Source organism: Zalophus californianus, chromosome 10 (genome assembly GCF_009762305.2).
Source record: "Zalophus californianus isolate mZalCal1 chromosome 10, mZalCal1.pri.v2, whole genome shotgun sequence".
Lineage (NCBI taxonomy): Eukaryota > Metazoa > Chordata > Mammalia > Carnivora > Otariidae > Zalophus > Zalophus californianus.
In genome coordinates this window covers 10169134-10181863 of record NC_045604.1, presented here as the reverse complement: position 1 = coordinate 10181863, position 12730 = coordinate 10169134, and the positions used below count along the sequence as shown (strand labels likewise).

At 43.1% G+C, this 12730-nt stretch overlaps 1 pseudogene; it reads right to left on the bottom strand.

Annotated features, from left to right (window-relative positions):
- The window catches only part of LOC113932649, a 33432-nt pseudogene extending 28360 nt beyond the window's left edge, over positions 1-5072 (bottom strand).
- Positions 5073-12730: the final 7658 nt, after the last annotated feature.

Genomic DNA, 12730 nt, shown 5'->3' with positions numbered 1-12730 from the left:
ATTATCAAAACCTTGTCAGAGGAAAGATGTGATCTGTACTATATCCTTTTTTTTTTTTTTTGATCTGTACTATATCCTAAAGATTCTATATGGCAGTGAAATATGTGACTTCGACTCACATTTATTTGGCTAAAGCAAGTCATATTGTCATGCCCAACTTCAAAGGGGCAAAGAAGCTAACACCTACTATGTGATCAGAGAGGAAACCAGGAATATTTGATGAACAACACTGATGAATCTTACAATGAGATTGATAGAATTATAGATACTTTTCCAATATTTTACAACGTGAAAGTACATTTTGTACGATCACGACCTCAGATTCTACTGAAAGCCAGAATTTGGGAGTTGATGATATATATACCATACTAATCACTCAAAGAAAGGCTTTTAACAAAAAGTTCTTTAAAATGTACACTTTTAAAATTCAAATGTTCTAAATGGACTGAGGTGATAAACATTTTCATCTTAGGAAATAGAATTTGATGGGCGCCTGGGTGGCTCAGTTGGCTGGACGACTGCCTTCGGCTCAGGTCATGATCCTGGAGTCCCGGGATCGAGCCCCATATCAGGCTCCCTGCTCGGCGGGGAGTCTGCTTCTCCTTCTGACCCTCCTCCTTCTCGTGCTCTCTGTCTCTCATTCTCTCTCTCACAAATAAATAAAATCTTTTTAAAAAAAAGGAAATAGAATTTGATTTCAAAATGTTTCTGACTTCACATCATTATAATATGCAATTTATAAATTATATGGAAAAGGAAATTTCAAGAAGGCATTCCATTATAAATATTTATGTGTTGCTAGAAAAATACATCTTTTGCCTATGTAAGCTGTAATAATTCGCTTGCTTCAGCAAGTAATCAGCAATAAAGAAAATACATGTCATGCTAGTAGGGTTTTAAATATTCCGGGTATATAAACTCCTGAAAAATATCCGTTGAAAATGAATGAAAGGTAGTGTGATGTACAGCAAAGAACACCGACTTTAGTATCAGGTTCAAATGCTGAACCACCATTTATGAGTTATATAGCCCTGGGCAGTCGGGGCTAATGTCTTCCATAAAAAAAAGAATTCTTCCCCTGTGTATATTGTTGTGATATTTGTGAAATAACACGTGTAAAGCACTTAGAAAAGTGGCTAGCACATGGTAGATAAATAAATGTTCATTTGTTGACGTGTTAGTTGAATAATGGGCAATTACAACTATATAATAATCCTGCTGTACACTAAGGGGAATGGATATTTTTCAAATTCCTCTCTGTTAGTAATAGATATGTAGAGATATTTGGTCAAAGCAACCATGATCTGATTGTTCTTACTGAATGGAGTAATCTGATCCAATAGAATTCCATGAGATGCTTATCTTTTAATGAATGCTCAACCCATGTGGGATGATTGCCGTTGCTGGGGACAGTGCCATGGGCGTAGTGAGCCCTGAATACATAATGACAGAGGAAGACAATGACAACCAGTCAAACCTCCTCTCTTAGTGACCTGTGATGGGTAAATTCCTCTCTGGGAGCAAGCCACGTGAGAAGAACGAAGTCACCCAAAGGCAGTGGGGTTGGCCTTAGGAAATAGAGGGACACGTGGGCCCCTGTAACCTTTGCTCTGTTCTGTCGTGTTCATATGTTAACATGGTGTTCAGGAACACTGAGATGGGGCTCAGACAAGCTAGAACCGTGTTGCCCCTAAGAGATTGGCAAGTGTACTCATGGACCGCCGGAGGTCTTCATGGGTTTGAGAATCCGCTCTCTCTGGGTCGGGCTGGTTCTGTGGGCTCCGTCCCATTTCCCCAGTTCCTGCTGGTGTTACTGGTGTGAGATGCATGACCCAAAGAAAACTTCCAAATCTAGATTGGGATCGGGGAGGAAGAGAGACAGCAAAGTGGGTCCCATTCCTGCTGGGGAGGCAACATTGTTCACGTGGTTTATGTCATCCTTCTGAAGCTGGTGCCAAGGGTTCTGAGATATCTAAGTGTGGACCATGCGGCTTTCAGTGACTGCAGAGAGACTAGAAACTGTTCATGACTTTTCAGTTTCTGGGTCCACACTTGATCTTGGGAAGCTCGGCCCCTCCTTCCTTTTGCACAGACAAGTTTTACCTTCAGGACGAAGCTTGAGTCCCTCCCCTTGTGACCACCTGAGTTCTCCCCACCTCTCCCACCCAGGACTCCTGCCCTCACCGATTCCTTACCACTGCCTGTCTGCGCTGTGCATGTTGTCCAGGAGTATCCTTCATGCACCTGGAGTCTCATGTTCTCAATGATGCTGTAAACTGCCTGTTAGCAGGGACCAGAGCTTGGGGAACTTTTTATAACCTACATAGGTTTCAGCATATCTTTAGGTGTGAAGTGGACATTTACTTAACTATTTCCCGCAACTAACTAAGAGTTCATTTGGAGCATCTGGCTGCAGGAGGGTGAATTTGCCTCTCTTTCTACCCTGTTCTAGGGCTGAGGCTATTTTATATCTTACTTTTTAAAATGCTTTTATTTATTTATTTGAGAGAGAGAGCACAAGCCAGGGGAAGGGGCAGAGGGAGAGGGAGAAGCGGACTCCCCACTGAGCAGGGAGCCCAATGCAGGGCTCAATCCCAGGACCCTGAGATCATGACCTGAGCTGAGGGCAGATGCTTAACCCACTGAGCCACCCAGGTGCCCTGTTATTTTCCCTCTTTATTTTATTTTAAAGATTTTACTTTTAAGTAATCCCTACACCCAACGTGGGGTTTGAACTCACAACCCTGAGATCAAGGGTCGCCCGACTTTTCTGACAGAGCCAGCCAGGCGCCCCTATTTTCCTTCTTTATTAAACCCAAATACGGACTTGCATGGAAGTCTCCCAAAGGTGACAAAAGGAACCTAGGGAATATCTAGTAGCCTTAGGTCTTTTCCTGATTAGAGCATTCAAATGATTCCCGTCACTTTCAAAATTTCTCCTGGGACACATTTGTGGTCTTAGCTCGTGTGAAGATTCATCACTTCTGTTGGCAAACATGTAATTACTGTCAGCTGGAAGATCTTTGTAGGTGGGAATCCTATTATTGCCACTTTTATCCCATCTGACTAGAGTAGTTCCCAACGAACAGTAAGCCCTCAGGCATTTGTTTCGTACGTGAATTTCTGCTTTGTTTCTCTTATTTCCACATTATGAATTATTTTCTCTTGGCTTAGAGGATAACCAAATTGTACCTGAATATTAAAACCAAGACAGAGTAAGTGTAAGAGTAAGCAATAATGAGCTTCCAATCTTTCCTTTGAACGGTCCTGGAAGCTGCCTCTCTGATGTTAGAAGTTGTGTTTAAAATCTGACTCAGAGATTTTGCTTTCCGTTGACCCCACCTCCCTAAGCTCATAAGTGCTGTTTTCAATAATTGTCTGCTGGGGAAGGGCCCTACCTTCTCCCCAAAGCCTCTCTTCTCCAAACAGTGTCAGCCATCACATCCTTGAAGGAGGGCAATGTGTTTAGTCCTGTGAAAAGATACATGGGGGGCACCTGGGTGGCTCAGTCAGTTAAGCATCAGCCTTCGGCTCAGGTCATGATCCTGGGGTCCTGGGATCGAGCCCCACTTCAGGCTCCCTGCTCAGCAGGGAGTCTGCTTCTTCCTCTCCTTCTACTCCTCCCCCTGCTTGTACGCTCTCTCTCTGCCAAATAAATAAATCTTTTAAAGAAAGGATACATGGAACAAGGAAGCATCTAGGGAAAGACAGAGTATGGCTTGGGAAAGTAAAAAAAAAAAAAAAAAAGTGGGAATTTTGGTGCTGAGCTTCTCCAAAGCTGACTGAAAGGACCTGAGAGAGGACCTCTAGAAGGAAAACACCACAGAGATGGAGTTAACCAGAACTCGTGAAAAAGAGCATGTTTTCCCTTCTCTGGTTCCTCCATGACTGTTGGGTCCATAGAATAGAGAGAAAAAGAAGCAAGGAGAAATTTTGTTCCAGAAAGAACTTGAATAAACATTCTAAGTGGAACTCGCAGCCCTAGTACAAAGCTGGTGCTGGCTGCTGATTCTGGCTATTTTTGGGCTGTGGGCAGGGCTCAGAAAGCACGGACAAGGGTGGGGAATTCTTTCACATTTGTAACATTCGTATGAATGGATTTCTCCCATGTTTCTTTTTCAGGCCTTTCTGAATTCCCCAAAAAGAAAGACAGAGAAAGGGAGAGAGAGAGAGAAGAAGGAAGGAGGGGAGGAAGAAAGGAAGAAGGAAGGTAAGAGGAGAAAGAGGGAGAGGGAGAAAGAAAGGAAGGAAAAAAGGGGGCCTGGGTGGCTCAGTTGGTTAAGCGCCTAACTCTTGATTTCAGCTCAGGTCTTGATCTTGGGCTTGTGAGTTCAAGCCCTATGTTGGGCTCCGTGCATGCCCAGCATGGAGCCTAATTAAAAAAAGAGAGAGAGAGAGAAATCTGTCCTTTTTATTACTTTAAGCTAAATAAAATTTGGCTGGAAGATGGAATTATTTAAAAAAAAAAAGAATTAGTGAATAGTAATATTGATTGTAATTGACCAGTCCTTTAATTTAAATTGGATTGATTTTCATACCCCTTGGGTTCAGGGTGTCTACCAACAGCAAAGAAACCACAGAATTCATTCTAGCACTGTCTTCTCACCCTTATTTTTATTTTTTAAAAGATTTTATTTATTTATTTATTTGAGAGAGAGAGAAGGGGGAGGAGCAGAGGGAGAGAGAGAAGCAGATTCCACGCTGAGCACAGACTTGCCATGACCCCGAGATCATGACCCAAGCCGAAATCTAGTCGGATGCTTAACTGAGCCACCTGGGCGCCCCTGTTCTCTCCCCATTAAATAGTGTCTTTGGAGTTCCACTGTTAGCGTGACCATTCTCACTGGCTGGATTAAGTCAATGAAAGCCAAAGCTGGTTTTTCCACAGGAAGTGGGAATATGCCATGCTACAGGGATATTTGGTCATCAGTGATACTCTCAGAATCTCCAAAGAAAGGAACTGAGAAGGTATTTCCTGTAGCAAAGATGACCACATCAGTATTCTCCACGGTGCTACCGTCTTCAAAAATGATGGCTGTTTGCTTGAATCCTTTCACATTGGATTTGACCATTATTTCGCCAAAAGTGATGCGATTGAGAAGGCTGTCAGTGATGCTCACTTGAGAGTTTGGGAATCTGCAAAACCAGGGAAGATGACTCATATTAGTCTTTGTTTCCCTCCATGTATTCATTCACATATTGGTTTACTCATTCCAGGAACTTTATTGGGTATTCTTTTTCGGACTTCTGTTTCCATAGATGAGATGAAAATGTTTTTTAGGAAAGGTTAAGACTCCAAGGTTATGCATTTCCTCGTCTCTTCCTCTTCCTTTACAAGGCCATTCTCATACTAAGAAGCCAGTAAAAAGCCAGGAAAACAAAGTTTTTGTCCTCCAGTGCAAAAGGCTTCATCTCAAACACCGTTATCTACACGAGGGCAAGACAGAGGTGAAGGTCACGGCTAGAATGTGAGGGTCTCATTCTCGACTTTGATCAAGTATTTATCACAACAACGCACCTCTCCTCTCTCGGTTGTGATGCCTCAGCTCTAGCACCCAGCTCTTGCCAAGTGCTGATTGTGTACGTAGAGCAAAGCTTCATTTATCCGGCACTGCCGAGTAAACAGAATGTTGAGGACACTGAAATTTACACAGGTAAGGAAATCCTTATTTGTGTTTAATTCCTTTACTTTTTACTTCGTGTTTTGACAAAAATATTTCTAAAACTTATCACACTCTTGTCTCATTTTTTGAACCACGTGTAACGAACATAACTTAACCTGCTTTTATTGCTCATTCTCATCATTAAGCTCCTTAATTACTGCTCAGATGCTATAATGAGGTTTTAATGTCTCCTCCCTGTGCTGGTCATTACTGCGACTCTTGTCACTGAGTCTGCAACCAGCAGTATTTCGCTTCTCATTTGTTGCTCTGGCCCGACAAACCAGACAACCGATGGTTAGAATTAGCTCTAAAATTAAGGGTCAATAAATTCTGAGGGATTATTTCCAATCCTGTCTCATTAGTGAAGGGTATAGGTTGTAATGTATATAAGTCTTTTTTTTTTTTTTTTTTTTTTTGGCCTTTCCAGTTCTTATCATCACATAAGCTGAGACAAATGCACCCTACGGGGTAACATAAATACCTTTTCTGAGGCTTCGGACCCTAGTCTGCATGATTGCAAACTTGAACTTAATTTATCCTCTGCCCAGTTATCATCACAGATGCCATCATGGTCTTTTCGATGCATCATTAAAGCAAATGAAAAGGAGAGTGTCCATGGGGTAGCCTTTCTCTTGCACACAGTTCAATATTCAGGCCCCTCATCTGGTGCTTAGAAACACCTAGAATAAAGTAGGAGTGTGTGCAAAATGGGATAGTTGGGGCAGTTGTGGGGCATGACAAAGAACATAGAAGTTATCTGGTCTCTCTCTCTCTCTCTTTTTTTTTAAGATTTTTGTTTATTTATTTGACAGAGAGAGACACAGCGAGAGAGAGAGCACAAGCAGGGGGAGTGGGAGAGGGAGAAGCAGGCCTCCCGCTGAGCAGGGAGCATGATGCGGGGCTTGATCCCAGGACCCTGGGATCATGACCTGAGCCGAAGGCAGACGCTTAACGACTGAGCCACCCAGGCGCCCTACCTGGTCTCTTTGGTAAAGACAGAACCACAAGTCTACTCCATGGGGTAAAGATTGTATAGGACTGGAAACGAGGCAAGATCCAGAATCCCTTCCCACACTTCAGTGCCTTCTCCTGCTGGCTCTTTGGAGCATGACTGGGCCACCTCATTGTTCGGGGACCTTGCTGAGGACTTCGCCTGTTCTCACAAAGGCCTCAACTCTTCTTGCCCAGACTCTAGTGTGTGTTCTTAAAAAAAAAAAAAAAAGAAGACTCAGTAAATCAAGACTTCACAACCTTTGCACAGTGTAACTAGGTGTTTCCTGCTCATCGATAGGCTTTCTCAAGATCAAGTGCTTTTGCCTTGTACATATCAGGTACCCCAGCAGCTCCTGGGCTTTCTCATCCTCTCGGTCTCCTGAGCTGTGCCAGCCTCCAGCCCTGGATCGGTGCGGGCATTTTCTCTCGGCCGGAGCCCCCGACTCACACACCTTGCAAGGGGCTGGGGATCAGCTTTCCTTGTTTTTACCTCTTGGCTCAGGCCTGGTGCTCTCATCTGTTCTCTGATGTCGGCTATTTACTTCCATGTGCATGGATCCTAAATATATGTCTCTACATAAAGTGTTAATTCTTATGTGTTCCCTTTTTCAAACCAGTGGTCATGGCGTAAACATAAAAACACAGGGACAACAAAAAAACCAAACACTTGATCCTTTTTCTTTTTGATTAGTTCCTTTATCCTCAGGTTGAAACTGTGGCAAACCAAGGAACAAGGTGATATAAATTTTAGCACCAGCCATTTTTTCCCCCTAATTTCCCGTCTGCCTTTCTACTAGCTGGTACTGTCTCTGAACCTCAGTTTTCTTGGCTCTAAAATAAAGGGGGTTGAACTACATAATTTCTTAAGCCATCCCTGGTTCTAAAAATGCTATGGTATGTATTACATGCTTCTACCTCATTTAACTGATCCAAAAAAACTACTATCAAAACTCCCTTAAACTATTGTTTTGTGCCAGTCTCAGCCTACTGAAGAAAACACTATTGGCTGGAAATGCCTGGGGGCGCTCACCTGGGCCCCAGTGAATGTCCCACAGACATGTCCCCTTTCCAACCAATGTTACAACTGGACCAATCCTGTGGTTCTTAGGACTGCAAGATACCCTTCAGTAACAACCATCAGGAAACTTTGAAAAAATAAAGGTTTATTACCTAGAAGACCTGGAAATTACACAACACACCTAGGATCACACAGAGAGATCACAGGTTAGAGAGAGAGAGAGAGAGAGAGAGAGCTCACTGGCCCAGGGCTTCTGTTTTTATTGGGGTTGAGTGTGGGGACCTAAGGTTTCAAGGGCTTACTCTTTATTGGTGACCTTAAAGCCTGGGGATTCAAAGCATTAAAAAGAAAAAAGACAAGTGGCCCAAATGGTCAGTTAGCAAAATCAGCCAAGATCTCTGAAACAAAGAACATCCGTGCAGAGAGGCAGCCCGGCTCTTTATGGAGCTGTGTGGCTGGCAATACGTTTGTTCCAGATAGCCCATGAAGTGGATGCCTCTTTGGAATGGCTGCCTTAGCACTGACATCACAAAAAAGAAAAAAAAAAACCGTCAGGGCTTACACTACAAATGTGAAATTTTGTTTAGCATATCATTTTTCTGACTTTTTGTCTTCTCTACATTGGATACTTTTTAAAATAGAAAATACTTTAAACAGACAAGAAAACAAATGATCTCATGCAACAGATACAAAAGTATCATGTATGGTGATACACATATGCATCTGGCGCATAGTAGGTGACCAATTAATACCGTTGGAATGAACGAATGATCTGAACCACAGTCAGAGAGCACATTGTTTTTAAACGGCTGTGATTTCCCCAGAATGGCCAGCAGAGGGCGAGCTTGGACGTTGACAAAACTCAACCTTGGTTTAGATGGGTTACCTTGGTGTGTGGGCTTCCCTCAGTGTACAACTGGATTACTGTGCAGTGGCTTAGCACATTTCCAACCACTGCTCTATTTGCACTCTGTTAACCATACTAAGTAAGCACAACTACACATATGTACAAATTGTTCACAGACCTCCAAGTGGGAGGCATGTTAAGGCAAATTTGGAAAATTTGCAACATTTCAGTCACCTATTTAGGTCTTTTCTGAACCCTCTAAATTTTCTTTGCAGGTTGTAGATACCTTTCTAAACTATGCCTGTCAGGGCAAGAGAGTGATGATTTGGATGAATTATCCAAGTTGCTGGATTTTATTTCACCAGTATTTTACTCTCTCTCTCTCTCTCATGGTTAAAAAAAAATCCATGAAACGTGAGACGCTATCCCCTATATACACACATACCCAATCCTTATTCCCACAGGAAGCCATTGTTAAGAGTTCTGTATCTTCCTAAAACAGCATATGCAGGTACAATCATAGGTATATAGTTTCTTTCTATAAATGGGGTCACAAATGCACGTGGTTCCACAATTAGATTTTTTTCAATGAATATCTTTCGATAGCTGCACATATAATTGTGCTTCAATCCTTCTGAACCATGTAATTTTCGACAACATGGATGCATTAACTATTAGAGATCTTGACAAAGATCTTGACAAAGAGTAAAAGGCCAATTTCGGGTCGTGACTACTGAATATCCATTTGGCCCAGCCAGCTAAGAGCTATAGATTTTGCCTTGCATCCCCTCCAGCTCCAGGCTAGGGTGGCCCCCCAGGATGGAAGCCGGGAGGGGAGGCAAACACACCTAGCCCAGGCTCCTTGAATATGGAAAGAGATGATAACATAGGAATGCAGCTTGCTCTAAAATGCATGTAGGTGAACAAACGTTTAACTTCAGACCTTACCCTTGCCCTATAAATATGGCCCTTAATGGAGACGGTCAGTTGGAAATCTCGCCTGTGGGGAGGATGCTCTGCCCAGGTCTCTCCACTGGGACTCCAGCCTGGCTGTCTCCGTGGGGCGTCCCCCCGCTGATGAGGTTGGATGCTTAAATACCCTATCCATGTAACTCTGTCTTATTCTCTTTTACTGCTTACTATTGCCCTCATCTATGCATAGATTTTCCTTTTCTTCTTTCTGTTCCTATTAGATTTTTATAACATTAATAAAGTGCTTTTCCCCTTCGAAACTGAGAATACGGATGCTGTTAATCTTTTCTTTTAGAACAGGGATTGAAGGAAGAAGCAGTAGTTGAATAAACCAGAGGCGGAGAGGGGCCTCCCTTGGAAGGCACAGGCTCCACCTGCTTCCAGAACCAAGCCAGGGTCTCCAGGCCCGGCCCTGCCCCGTCTTGCCCCTCCCCCGCCATCCACCATATTTTAATGGAAGTGCCTCTGAGCTTGCCCACGCCGTGGCTATTTCTTTTTTTTATTATTTATTTATTTATTTGAGAGAGAGAGACAATGAGAGATAGAGAGCACGAGAGGGAAGAGGGTCAGAGGGAGAAGCAGACTCCCTGCCGAGCAGGGAGCCCGATGTGGGACTCGATCCCGGGACTCCAGGATCATGACCTGAGCCGAAGGCAGTCGCTTAACCAACTGAGCCACCCAGGCGCCCGCTATTTCTGAAAACGTATGTAGATCAATTCTCCCAGCCACCTGACATTGTTCAATGCTTAGTTGTCTTCCTAGCACTTAGGTAACATTATTTTCAATATGGCCCTGGATAAAGTAGGTCGGGCAAGTACTAGTAGGATCCCACTTTCCCAATGAGGAAGCCACGACGAGTTGAAGAGTCGTCCTTTGTCCAAGGTCTGCACATGGCAAACAGAGAAGCCAGGCTACATACATGGGCTGACTGACTTCCCATCAGGTGCTCTTCCCAGCATTCCCTGGGGCCTGCACGCAATATTTCACCATGCCTACCCACCCACACTTCCTTCTGGGGGGTTTCCTGGCTGGACCCCCTACAGTCCCAAACAGTCATGCTTTGGACTGTGTATTTTTCGCCAGCCCTGCTCTCAGCTGCCTGGACTGAGTAAGCTCCTGATCCTTCCAAAGTTAGCACTGAGCGGGAGAGGTCAGAGGGATGTAACATACGGAGAGCTACCATGTTACTGAGGAGGCTAAGGCAGCCTTTACCACGGATAAAGTTAACACAAGGATATCACCCAGCAGAGAGACAGAGAGGAGACAAGGGAGAAGCAGAAGATAATGGCCCAGCACTTGAGAAGGAGATAGAGCATCTACCGCTTTCTAAAATGGCTGTACTCTGGCTGTCAGTATCCCTGAAATAACCCCATTTTCTTTAGCTAGCTATGCTGTGTGCTATGATTTAAGGCTAATCTGAGTCCCAGTGAGGTCAGAGCACTGATCCCTGAGCCCTTCCTACAAAGAGTGTTGACTGAACAACTCGGATGCTGGGACCAGTGAGGCATCACCAAAACAGAAACAGGGAATCCATGCAGGAAACAACCTGAAATCTTGGGTCCTTTCTTCTTCATGCACCTCTTGGGGATATTTCTTTAAACTATTACTTAGTCCCTCAATTCTTTTAGGGAGAAGTTTATTAAAAGTTCTAACCAGTTGTTCATACCCTTTGCTCATGCAACACTTTGTTTATTTCTATACTAAGAAATTAATATGTTAAATTGTGATTTATATATGTATTTGTCTCTCTACTAGGCTGTGACTTACAGAGCAGAAGGGACTAGTTTACTTGTCTTTGAATATCCTTTGTCTAATACTGCACCTTGCATACCATAGGGATTTGATAAATATGCAAACAATGAACGCATGAGTAAATTATCAAAGATAGGTTTACCTCAGTAAATGGTATGAAAATGTACCCTGAACAAAAGAATAGATAATGTGGAAAACTCTTATTACTGATCTAAAGTCAAATTCCCTCCCCTCATCCCATTAAAACAACAGCACAAGCAAACAGGATATAGCATAATAAATACATTTCATGTCTTCTTTTGGTGGAACCTCAAGGCGGAATTATTGTACAATTTCCATGTCCTGTCATAGTAAAAAGCCACCGCTGGCTGGCTGGGTTATGGCCATGCCTCCTGAGCCTTCCCAAAACATTTGGCTCAGGTGCTGTGCCCTTTGAATCTTAAACACAGTCATTAGTCAATTTATGTAGACTTACAACTAAATGCATTTCGTTTAAAATGAAGACAGCAAAAATGCAAAACCCATCACTTCCCAATTACTTTGCTGCATTTTACTATTACGCGTCCTCATGTGGTTTTCTATATGTATTGTATTTGTATGGTGGAACCAGCACATAATGATGTGCGATTGTGTACCTCTTCCCAACTCCGCATTCGGCGATCTCATCTGGTAGCTTGAGAATGGCCTTGGTGGGACTATTTCCACCTTAGAACGCAGCAAATGCTACCAATCAGGGCTCTCCCCTGTCTCCCCAATCCCACTGTTAACCATTGACCAGCACACTCCTGAGGTACACTGGAATAAATCCTTTTTGCTTTGAGCCTTGCCTCGCAATGAGAACTGAACATTCAAACAAGGACAGTGCTTTAGAATGCACATGGAGGTTGCTGCAAACATCTGCTCAGCAATTGCTAATCCCTCCGAAAGAGTCCCATAAAATTATTGGAATGGAGGCTCCATTGCTTTGCTTCATGAAAGCCACCCTGTGTAGACCCTCACTCTCCCTGGGAAGCATTCTCCCTGGGAACCAAATGCTAGAGATTATGTCTCAACTGCATTTTAATACGCTGACTGCAAACCTTTAATGAAAAAGGCAGAGAAAGTACATTAAAAGCCTCATATTGATCCATCAGGGTTTTTATGATCACAGACACAGAAGTGGAGTGGTAAAGCAGAGGCCATTATCTTACTGTGATAACAGCAGGACAAATAAACAGGAAAACATTAAAAAAAAAAAAAAGAAAGTGTAAGTATGCGCCTAAGTAAGCAGATTGCAAAGAAGTCACCACCCTTGGGACTTTATCATTCATCAAGGCAATAAAAGACTCACAGTGATTTCAACCGGTGGTAGATGAGGGGACAGCCTATAGATCAGATACCCCACAACCCAGTATAACTGCTAACATGCAATTCTTTTGGATTAGTTTGCATGTTTTGAATTCAAATTAAACCAAGAAATCATTGCTAGAAATTTACAAGGTAATA